The sequence below is a fragment of the Muntiacus reevesi genome, chromosome 11 (genome assembly GCF_963930625.1).
Source record: "Muntiacus reevesi chromosome 11, mMunRee1.1, whole genome shotgun sequence".
NCBI lineage: Eukaryota > Metazoa > Chordata > Mammalia > Artiodactyla > Cervidae > Muntiacus > Muntiacus reevesi.
The window spans coordinates 61,386,312-61,398,924 of NC_089259.1; positions in this window are offsets into that span (position 1 = coordinate 61,386,312).

Below are 12,613 nucleotides of genomic sequence, written 5' to 3' on the forward strand. Positions count from 1 at the left end.
TATAAGGGACGCCATATACTGGTTCCCCTTTGGTCTGACTTACTTCGCTCAGTATGACACTCTCTAGGTCCATCGATGTTGCTGTAAATGGCATTACTTCATTCTTTTCAATACGTGAGTAATACTCCATTGCATATATGTACCACATCTTTATCCATTCCTCTGTCAGTGGACACTTAGGTTGCTGCTTCCATGTCTTGGCTATTGTAAACAGTGCTGCAATGAATACTGAGGTGCATATATCCTTTCAGAGCATGGTTTTCGCTGGATATATGCCAATTGGGATTGCAGAGTCTGCTTTTTAAGGAATCTCCATATTGTTCTCCATAGCAGCTGTACAATTTACCATGTAGGAGGGTTCCCTTCTCTCCACACCCTCTTATTATTCGTGGATTTTTTGATGAAAGCCACTCTGGCCGGTGTGAAATGATATCTCATTTTAGTTTTGATTTGCCTTTCTCTAATAATTAGCAATGCTGAACATCTTCTCATGTGCCTCTTGGCCCTCTGTATGTTTTCTTTGGAGAAATGTCTATTTGGTCTTCTGACCATTTGTTGATTCAGTTGTTTGTTTTTGATGCTGTTAAGCATGATGAGCTGTTTGTAAATTTTGGAGACAAATCCCTTGTGGGTCACATCATTTTCAAATATTTTCTCCCAACCTGTGGGTTGTCCTTTTGTTTTGTTTATTGTTCCCTTTGCTGTGCAAAACCTTTTGAACTTAATTCGGTTCCATTTGTTTATTTTTGTTCTTATTTCCATTATTCTGGGAGATATCCCATTATTGCTATGATTTATGTCTGAGAGTGTTCTGCCTATGTTTTCCTCTAGAAGTTTTATATGGTCTGGTCTCACGTTTAGGTCTTTAACTCATTTTGAGCTTATTTTTGTGTATGGTGTTAAAGAATTACCTAATTTCATTTTCTTACATGTAGCTGTCCAGTTTTCCCAGCACCAGCACTTTATTGAAGAGACTGTCTTTCCAACATTGGATAATTTTATATGCAACATTATCGAGTATCCCTGATAAAGGAGAATTTCCATTTTGATTAGATGGTGAGAACCAATTCCTTGCTTATAATTTTACATGCCTGAAAAATAGACGCATTTCCCACAAATTAGATTTGGCTCCATACACTTCAATTCTTAATTTTCCTCAGCTCTCACGTAAGTCCAGGGAAAAGGCTCATATTATTCTACAATACCTGGTCCTAAATCTTCATTTCTCAGCATTAGTTAAGGCATCTGGGAAACATGCAGGAATAACTTTAGAAAACAATTCTTAAGGGTAACTAGCAACAACTGAACTACATTTAGACATGATTAGGAACCAGGAAGAAAGTATGTTCCCTACATTAAAAATAATGTATCCAACACTCAACCTCCCTTCAGTTGAATCCCCCAAATGTCCCTGGCCATTCTACTGCCATTTATCACCAAAGGGAAGCAGGACAGGGAGTACATATGAATATAAAGTGATAGCAGTTTAACTAAGTACAATTAAAATATCTTTATTCAAATTTCACAAAAAAATATATGATCATGTGACACAATGCTAGAATCCCTTCCAGGACTTCAGAAGGGATCTATGCAAGTAAGAAACCATGAAGCTAAACTTGACTAGTTTCACAGTAAATTCCACTGCAACAAAGGGTACATTCTTTACCGACAGACTGAGAAATGAAAGTTGAAATATAAGGCTTCTGGTTAAATATAAGATATATTTCCTGACATGGCTGCTCAGCTTCGACATTATGACTTAATAAATATGGACACGTGAATTCAATATTCAAGAAGCTGTTTATTTCTTTTTAGCTACTTTGTCTCTGTTTAAAATATACTGCCATGAGATAAGTGGTAGCTTCTAAAATCTTCAAGATCTAATATCCATATTTCTGTAACATAAGGTAACAGAGAGAGGGTGAAAGTGATCTATGTCTATGTTCAATAATTCTTTATAATGTCAGAGAAATGTAGCCATTACTGAGTGAAGTATATTTTAAAGAAGTAATTTTAAAAGAAACAGGAGGTAACACTAGCCATCCGTTATACTTAGCCTCGATTATTATTGATGCTTTACTGAATTCTTGTTCTATCCTTTGCTAAGGACAGGACAGTTTTTTCTATTCTCTCTCTGTTATCAGGTTACATAGAGAACTCTGGCTACAAAAGCAGTGTGTTTGTTTTTTTTTTTTCCTTCTCAAAAGCGATAGCCAATGTTTTCCCATTTCCTTTTTCTTTCCCAGTCCTGCATAACACAAACAAAAACAGCTCCTCATGGAGGACAGTTAGTTGATACCAAAAAAAGAACCTCATCTGCAGGCCCCTCTCTCCAGCCTGCCTCCACTGGCCAGAAGATAAAGATCATGAATGTCAACAATAGTTCTCCTCCAATCAAATTTTCCCTTGTGAAAGTGCTGTTCTATATTTACATTATATAGAATATTCTCACTCTAAAGATCTTCATTCTTTCACCTTAAAAATCACCAAATTAATAATTTAGCCCCACTCATTTGTTTCTACGGCAACCATCACACTGTGAAACAGACAAATCTGTTCCCTGATAAACTCACCTTGTGAACCAACATACAGTTTAAATTTTTAAGTTGATGTTAGAATAGAACATCAAACAGATGCATTTGATCGGAGCACATCAAGTTTCCTGAAAAGTAACTTGAGGTGGTTTCTCCATAATTGGAAAAGATTACAAGCTAAGACTGAACTTTTACAAAGTGTGATTTGGAAAGGTTTTAAAGTCAACACATATTTCCTTAGTAACCAAAAGCATCATATATAAGAGTCTACACAAAGTAACTAGACTCTTCTCCTATAGAAGACTGAAGTCTAGTTTAAAAAAAAAACAAATTAAAGGTCCTTTAACAATAGCAGTCAACTCATAATGACTATGAAAGTTAGAAAAAATCACACAAAATATATGATTGTTATAGGACTGTTTACATATCTAGAAGAATGATCCAAGGAAAAGAGTGTGAGTTACAGTTTTGGGGGTGGATGGTATTAATGGCAAGAGGGACTTAAGCGCTGGTGCCAATGCAGGAGTCGCTGGTTTGATCCCTGTGTCAGGAAGATCCTCTGGAGGAGGGCAAGATAAGCCACTTCAGTATTCTTGCCTGGAGAATTCCATGGACAGAAGAGCCTGGAACTACAGTCCATAGGGTCACAAAGACTCAGACACGGCTGAAGTGACTTAAGATGCACACATACACAGTATGACATGGACAAAAGAAAGAGGCTAAGCATGAGACATCTGGAAAGAGAAGAGTGACTCACTTTATTTCTAGCCTAATGTTAGCAAGGGGATATATCAGAAGAAAAACTTAAATGATGAGGACCAGACTTTATATAGATTTAGGGCTCGAATACAAGTTAAGCATTTTATTCTATAGATAATGCAAATCCACTGGGAAAAAAATCCTTACAGATTAATGAAACAAATAAGCACTATGTTTTAGGAGAAGTAATCTGGTAGTTCTACCAACAGTGTATCAAATATAGAAGAAAGATCAGAAGCAAAAAAATGTGTTCTATTATTAGAATCCCGTATGTTGAGGCATTCTTTAGTGCTGGGAACATTTTATTTGGTCATAAGAAAATATTTTTACTTACTAAATCATACGAAGTAGCATTTTATTTAAAATATCTTATGTCTATGTGTATTGATGAGATTCATCTATGGTTTTCACTATGTGCTGTGCCATGCTTCATTGCTCAATTATGTCCAACTTTTTGAGACCCCATGGACTGTAACCCGCCAGGCCCCTCTGTCCATAGTGATTCTCCAGGCAAGAATACTGGAGTGGGTTGCCATGCCCTCCTCCAGGGGATCTTCCTGACCCAGGGATCGAACCCAGGTCTCCAGCATTGCAGCGGATTCTTTGCCACCTGGGCCACCAGGGAAGCCTGGTTTTCTCTATAGTGGAATCCTAATCAGTTTATTAATGATATAATTTATTGAGTGTTTGCTATATTGACTATGCCAATTGTTTCCTATCCACTTGTATGTCATTTCATACTCATAGCAACCCCTTCTCATTTTATAGAAGATGAAATATAAGCCTATAGGTGATCACTGGTTCAAAAGTTACACAAGTAACAAGAGGCAGAGCAACAATTTGAAGTCAGGCTGACTCATTCAGAAGACCACTACACTAGGCTGTCTTATAGGATAAGATTTATAGTAGAATAAATCAAGAAATTCATGATATTTCTGTTTATTCTAAAACTAATTCCATATAACAAAAAGTATCCATTTCTTTAAATGGCATAAACATCTCCTAGAGGATCTACTCTGTCTAGCTGCTGCTACACAGTATTGGGATATGAACCTTCTTCACCTTAATTGATTCAAATGTAACAAAATACTTACAACATTCTAGACAGCAAATGCTAGAGACAAGTGATACAGCCACATCCCTTCTCTTACAGAGCTCACATTTTGGTGTAGAAAATATACTTGTAAATAAGTACATTCTTTATAAGAACCTCAACAAAGGCACAGGAGGATTAACTCTAAGACCCACACCTACCATACACAATCACAACTGAACTGTCAAAAGACAGAGACTTCCAAATGAGATCTGTTCACAATTCACATTCCACCAAATCTTTAAGTAAGAATTAATGCCCATCCTTTGCAAAGCTATCTCTATTCTTGCTTATTAAGATAACTTTTCAAATAAACAATCTGTATACTGTAGATTAAGTTCTGCTCTCAGGGGATCTCAAGCTAAGAATTGCCCCTAGGAATTTCCACAGCAGCATTATCTGTAATGGCAAAAAAAAAAAGTGTTTTATGTATATGTGTGTATGGGTGTATAAATCAGAAAAGTCAACTGACACAAGAATGGAATGATAAATTGTGGTACATTCAGAATAGAATTGAATACTAGAGTTAAAACGATACAAGGAATAAGTCACAAAAGAATATACAGTATAATTCCAATTATATAGAGCTCAAAAACAGACAGAACTCAACAATATTTTGTTTTTGTATAAGGAGTATATTCATATCTGGTAAGGCTATAAATGGAGTCAAAGAAATGATAAATACATCATTCAGTGGTTACTCCTGGTGATGAAGAAAGAGAGCTTCAAAAATATTGGTAGTGTATTCCTTAAACTGGGTTGTTGGTACACTGGTGTTAGTTTTATTATTTTGTTATGTCATACATTTGTCTTTATATCACACATATATCATATATGTAGTTTTACATGAATGAATGATAAATTTATTGGACATTTCAACAAATGTAGTTAATTATAAAATTAAAAAAAAATTACTTTGTAACAGGAAAAGTGGGTTTTTAAAATATAAGCTTTATTAAATGATAGATTTATTTAACTTAAAAAAATAACAAAGTTGCTCTTTCACCAACAGCATTTTCAAAGTCTCCTAGGGAAAATCCTAGAAGAAAATGTGCTTCTTCCGTAGGCAGTATACATTTTGAAATCTACCAATGAGGAAACACCTGCCAAAAATGAATTTCACTAGGAAATAAATTTTGTAATTTACCATCTCCATGGCTGCCAACATTCAGTGACTGAAGCTCTAAACCAAGAGGTAGCCAACTTAAGGTGCTTTTTTTCTTCCCCTTCACATTCCAGTTTGCTTACTGGATACAAGCCAAGACTTTTAGATGACTCAATTTTTCACTCTATAAGATGAAGACAGTACTTGCTATCTCCCAAACAGAGGTTATGAGGATTAATCTGCCCATAAAGAATTTGAAGGTCCTTGCAATAAAGATTAAAACCATATATAAAATTGTAGTGTTTTATAGGTGTGAGTTTGCAAGACCAGTTACCTTGAAAGAATTTATTTTCAAAGAATTAGCTGTAGTTTAAGATTCTATGACACCAAATATGTGGTTTGATCTTATAGATTCATGGTCTTGAATAACTAGGTTTCTCATTGATGTGGTTATTTAAGAAAAACAACAGTAATTTTCCAGTTACTATTTTTGTATGCATTTACTCTTCCTGAAATATGGTTGAAACTATAAATATCAAAGCTGGTTACTATTAATACTTAGTCTTAGACACCATCCTACAAGTGGCACTGGATGAGTAGTGTTGCTGGTTTACAATCTAGAAATCTAAATGTAAAATTAAAGGTAGGCATAAAATTTATATCAAAACATGTGTGTGACCTAGCCAAGGATATTTTTTCTTCATTAAAAATCATGTCATTAACATTATATAGCTTACTGTTAAATACTGCTTACTCACTATTTACATATTATACTGGCATGAGGAAGTAAATACCTTTTAGCAATTCATGTCTGTCTCTAAATTTGTTAACAATATCAATCTATCATACGTAAAGGTATTTTTTTTTTTTCAAGATTGAAGACACTGAAAAATAACTCTGGGTCTCAAGTTACTGCAGCCTCAGGGTCAGGAAGCATTAGCCTAGCTTTTAGAGAGATTGAAGTCTTTTCTATTCTGTTTGTGATTTAACAGCATCTCAGGATGCATTTAACAAGCTCACTTTTCTTTCCATACAACTTCCCCTGTTCATTTTTTTTTCATTCATTTATTCATCATCCAACAGGTATCTATTAAATAAATGCCTATCTACTATGTGAAAGCTTTGCTAAGTGATGAGATGTCAATGAAATAGCACCCCGTCCTCAAAAAAATCCATAGTCTACTAGGCAAAACAGAAGAAATACTTGATTACAATTCAAAATTCAGTACTTTTAAAAAAAATTTAACAGTTCAGAAGAAAGCACTGTGATAGGTAATAGGGTCAAAGATGAGTAAGACAGTGACGCTTTCAAGGACTGAATAAGGGTACCAGGGGAAATCACTTAAAAGGGAAAGATAAATGTTATAAAATACACACACAAATCCATGGGAGCAGAGAGGAGAGGTATCTAAATAAAACTGAAGGAACTGGGAGATGGCTTTCCAGGTAAGACTCCTAAGGTTCAGACCTAAAGACAAAGAATTACCTAGCAAAAACAGATGTACAAGCACGCACGCCAAGCAGAGAGTATAAATGGATAAAATGGCATGTGTGAATGATCATGTCAAACCCCTATTTCAAACCTCTCCATGGCTTTCACGGGCTTGGACTTGAACTTGGTACCCAGGACAGCCCTGAACACCCTTCGCTCACCGTCTCCAGGACAACCCTCTCCTGCGGTCACACTGAGCTCTCGCAGCCCCTCTCTTCCTTTGCCTACACCGTGCCCTCTGCTTGGCACGGTGCCTGTGCGTCCTGTTTTGCTAGATAGTTCATCTTCAGGTCCAAACGTAGGAATCTTTCCGGGAAAGCCACCTCCAATTCCTTCAGTTTTATTTAGATACCTCTCCTCTCTGCTCCCAAGGATTTGTGTGCATATTTTATACCCTTTATCTTTCCCTTGTAAGTGATTTCCCCTGGTACCCTTATTCAGTCCTTGGAAGCATCACTATCTTACTCATCTTTGACCCTATTACCTATCACAGTGCTTTCTTTCATAGTAGCTACTCAATAAATCCTGTTTTCTTAGTGCTCTACAAAAATGAATAAATAATTCTTGCCTGGGAAATCCCAAGGACAGAGGAGCCTGGGGGGCTACAGTCCATGAGGTTGCAGAGAGTCAGACATGACTTAGTGGTTAAACAACAACAGCTATGTGTTAATTTGGAAAACAACTTGCATTGCCTAGGTTTTCTCAGTGCTCTGACTGCAAATTTTTGTACTAGATGAAAACCTTTCTTTCTAAAAAACTACCAGTCAAATATTTTCTTTAAAGAAATTTAAAAATGAATAATTACACCTGTATATAAACTAACATCAGATAGAAGAACACATAGGAAGTATAAGAGCACATAGAAACAACACATCAGTCAAGATATGTTTAAATTTGAGGAATGGGCAAAAAGGTCAAAAGCAAAGCTATTTCCTATGTTAACTTTGGAAGGGTGGCTGGAAATAAGCCAGGCACCGTGATGGAAATAGGAGTGCTTTGATACAAACTAGTGTCTTCATGCTGCGGGAACATCACATAGCACGTCGCAGAAATGAAAGCCAGTGTATCCCAGCCTCCCAGGGGAACTGACCTTTCACTGTTGCTTTACAAACAAGACAGAACTAACCGCTTTGCCACAGCCAAAAGTGGAGTACGGTAATTACGTGTTCCCTGGGTTCTACTTTCTCTTAGGTTGTAACTGTCTGCCTCAGCAGGTTAGACATTCTCCACACCCACCTTTCTCTCCTCCTTTCCCTGCCTCTTCTCTGTGACTTTCTCCTTTCACTCCCACCTGCCTTTTCTTATATTCCTCCTTTCCGTTAAAACAATGGCTGATGACAAGCTTTTTGCTCCCCCTGATAATTCAGAATACTTTGGGACCTTAAAGATCATTCTGACCAGCTCCATTTTACAGATGGAAACACGGGGATAAAAAAAAAAAAAAAAAAAAAAAGATTCTTACAAGCAGTCATTCTTAGTGTCACAGCAAAGAAGCAGGACTCAGTCTCCCAACTCCTCATGAAATAGCTTCAGATTCTGTATTATCCTGCTGCTACAACCCTACTAAATTTTAACCATTTATTTAAGTTCAGAAGAACAGTTTAGAAACACTGGTTTCTCCCAGCAGTTTCTCTCTACCTGGGCTGTGATATTGACTTCCTGGAGATTGCAATTGTGTGAAGGTGGAAAACAGAATTATTTTGACAATATAAATGTAGAGCATTAAAGTTTTCTTCTTGTTACAATATGTATTTTTCCATCAAAGCATTACATATGCAGCAGAGTGGGAAATTACTGTATTAATGGCTGGCACAGGCATGTGTCTTAGGAATTCTGCACTGATGGCCAGACCGGTTCATACGAAATGAGGAGCGAAAAACACTAACAGGTGGAGCCTGCGAGACACTTGAGAAACTACACCATTCCCAGCAACATCTCAGCTCTTCAGGAAAGTCCTTAAACTCCTGAGAAGACTTGCTATGGAGTGATCCTTGGTAGGAATTGATGAGGAGCAGGGCTGTTTGCTTTAGAAGGGCTTCCCAAGTGGTGCTAGTGGTAAAAACAAAACAAAATCTGCCTGTTGGCGCAGGAGACGTAAGAGAAAGAAGTTCAATCCCTGGGTCAGGATTGAAGAGCCTGCAAGTGGCACTGGATGAGTAGTGTTGCTCGTTTACAATCTAGAAATCCCTAATCTAGGAAGATCCCCAGGAGGAGGGCATAGCAACCCACTCCAGTGTTCTTGCCTGGAGAATTCCCATATACAGAGGAGCCTGGTGGGCTACATTCCATGGGTCACACAAAGTCAGATACAACGGAAGCGGCTTAGCACACAGGACACACTCATTGTGGCAGCCACTGCTAATACCTGTCCAATAACTCCTACCCTTATTCATAATTAATTAACAGAGCTTCTTTTTTTTGTTGTTCCTTTTTCAGACGAATGTGTCCAGGTACACAGTTCTCACTACTGCAATGCAGCTGGATGACAGCTGGGAATTTGGGTCTCCTTATGAAGGTGACTCTCTGACTCCTCATTTTCCTTTTTCCTGCTGGAAGTGTGTCCAGGGGAAGGATGGTAAGACAGCCATCTTGCAACCAGGAGGGTAAGAGTCCCACCCTGCACTGAGCAGGGAGCAACACAAAGAAGGAAAGAGCCCAGGGCAATGAGGATGTTGTAAAGCCAGACTGAGAAAAATAACCACCTATTTGTTTGAGCCATTGTTGTTGTTTTCCTGTTACACTGCTGCTAAAAGGAAATTCTAACTGATAATTATGCAAACATAGAAAAACAGGGCTCTCCAGGCGGTGTAGTGGTAAAGAATTTGCCTGCCAATGCAGAAGGCTCAAGAGTAGCAGGTTGGATCCCTGATTGGGAAGATGCCCTGGAGTAGGAAATGGCAACCTGCTCTAGTATTCTCACCTGGAAAATCCCATGGACAGAGGAGCCTGGCAGGCTATAGTCCATGGGGTCACAAAGAGTCAGATATGACTGAGCACACACACGCACGCACACAAACACACACACACACACACACACAGAGAAAGGGGAAACAGGATCACGAGGAAGTATGCTGCAGGGGAGTGTGTGGAAACCATAGTGAAGGGTTTGAATTCTCACAGACCTTGAACCTGAGGAGTCTGAACAAATTATACCCCAAACCTAAGGAAAATGGAGGTTCCAGTGTACATTTTTGCAGCATGATCTAGCAAGAATTTCAGTTTTTGTTATGCCCAATGTCCGAATCCCTGAGCGGGAAGAGAAAAGGCTTCTAAGACAATGCAACTCACAAAAAAAGGGAAGTTTATTGCTGACTCGAGTCAAGGCTCCTGCCACGTCCAACGCAGTGGTACGGGGTCAGAGAGCGCTGAGCCCAAGCTGTTACACAAATTTATAGGGTGAGCATAAGCAGTTGGTAGCTGGCTTAAGCGGATTGGTTACATGTTTGCAAAGTAATCTTATTGGCTCAAACCTTCGCGGGCTTTTTTCAAACTTGGGCGTTCGCGGGCTTTTCAGCTTTCCCCTGATAGGTTCCCTTTTTCTTACTGGGCACATATTGATTGGCTGGCTCCAGGTGGCCTGATGGGGGTAGGGAATCTTACCATTTCGGGGGAAATCTAAACTTAGGTCCGGGCCGCCTGTCATGGTGTTAGCCCTGGCAGCCTCACAGTTTTAACCTAATCTACCTTTATCTTAAGACTTGGGCATATCTGGACAAACCTATAGGTCCTAACAGGTAGGAAGAACAGGAGTCTATTTTTATGAAAATCCAAGTATCTTTCTGGAGAAGAATTCATTCTTAGGGGAGAAAAGGTAGGTGTGTGAGAGACTGTTTCAAGGTTTAAAATCTGTCAGCAGAAAGAAAGACTTCTGCCTGTGTCCTAGGACAAGGAGGCTACAAATGAAAGAGCGATGCAAAAATGAGCTTTCTCTGAATACCTTCCTATGACAGGAGTAATGGTGCCGAAGTTAATTGTTGCAGTGGCAACAATTGGTGGCAAAAAAACCCTGGTATTAAGAGTTCTAAATGTACCTTACAGGTAACATGATCACAGACACTGCCTCTAAGGATGTTCCCTCCCAAGATTCCCCTCATCAGGTTATTCATTCACTATTCTAGGTTCTGCTGTGAAGGAATGCTGCAGACGGAATTAAGGTTACTAATCAGCTGACTTTAAGACAGAGTGAGCCCAAAGATAATCACTTCTGAGATTTTAAAAGCCAAAGAAAAATAAAAGGGAAAAGAAGAACCAGGAGAGATGAAACAGAAAGGTCAGAGGGAATCAAAGTGTAAGAAGGACCTGACCTGGCTTTTACAGTGAAGTGGACCGTGAGGCGGGGCATTCATATGGTCTCTAGAAGCTGAGAATGGCCTCCACTGCTAGACAACAAGGAAAAGAATTTCAGTCGTCTGGCCACGTAGAACTGAATATTCTCAACAACTGTAATCAGTTTGGAAGCAAATACTTTCCCAGAGTCTCCAGTAAGGAATGCAGCTTCCCAAAGTCTTGATTTTAGTCTAGTGAATTCCACACTGGACTTCTGACCTTTCAAACTGTGAGATAAATTTTGTTTTAAGCTGCTAAGTTTGTGGTAACTTGTTATGGCAACAACAGAATATTAATACACTATTCTACTGTATTACAATTAATTCTTTATATTTGCTTCCTCTAGTTAATTCCCATCACTTAAGGAAAGAAGGATATCTTTGTCATTTTCTTAGTTTCTTATTTGTCTATTTCTTCTACTCCTCCTAAAGTTTCTCATCTATGTTTTTCTCAATTTTGGTATAGAAATTCTAGTACCTTTCCTTGAAAATACTTGCAATTTCTTTTCAAATACCTTTGCAAGATGTATGGTTTAAATATATTTCTAAAAATGATGATGTTTAATTACTGCTGAGGTCTTTTTGCGATAGGGACATGTATTAGTCTGTTCAGTATGACATAACAGAATACCACAGACTGATGGTTTGAATAGACATTTGTTCTCACACAATCCTAAAGGTGAGAAGTCCAAGATTAAGGTACATCAAGCTTGGTTTCTGGTGAGACCCTTCTTACTGGCTTATAGAAAACTGTCTTCTCACTGTGTCCTCACATGGCCTTTTCTATGCCCATCAGCTCAAAGAAAAGAGAGATCTTTGGTGTCTCTTCCTCTACTTGTAAAGACACCATAGGAACCTACTTTTATGATCTAATTTAACTTTAATCTCCTTAAAAACCCTGTATCTAAGTGCAATTATATTTGAAGTTAAGGTTGCAACATATAAATTTTGAGGTGACACCATTCAGTCCATAACAGGGCAATAAGGTCTAGTCTTATTTTCATCTCAAATAATAAGAGTTATGCTTCAAGACATGAGAGACGTGGGTTCAATCCCTGGGTGGGAAAGATCCCCTGGGGGAGGAAATGGCAACCCACTCCAGTATTCTTGCCTGGAGAATCTAATGGACCGAGGAGCCTGGCAGGCTACAGTCTGCAGGGTCGCAAAGAGTCAGGCATGACTGAAGCGACTTAGCACGAAGGCATACTTCAAAGAGGCATGCGTATATTGGGCTCATTTACAGTTCTGATACTATTTACCATCAGGTTCACTGGGGAGAACTGTGTAGACAGTCTGACATCTCTT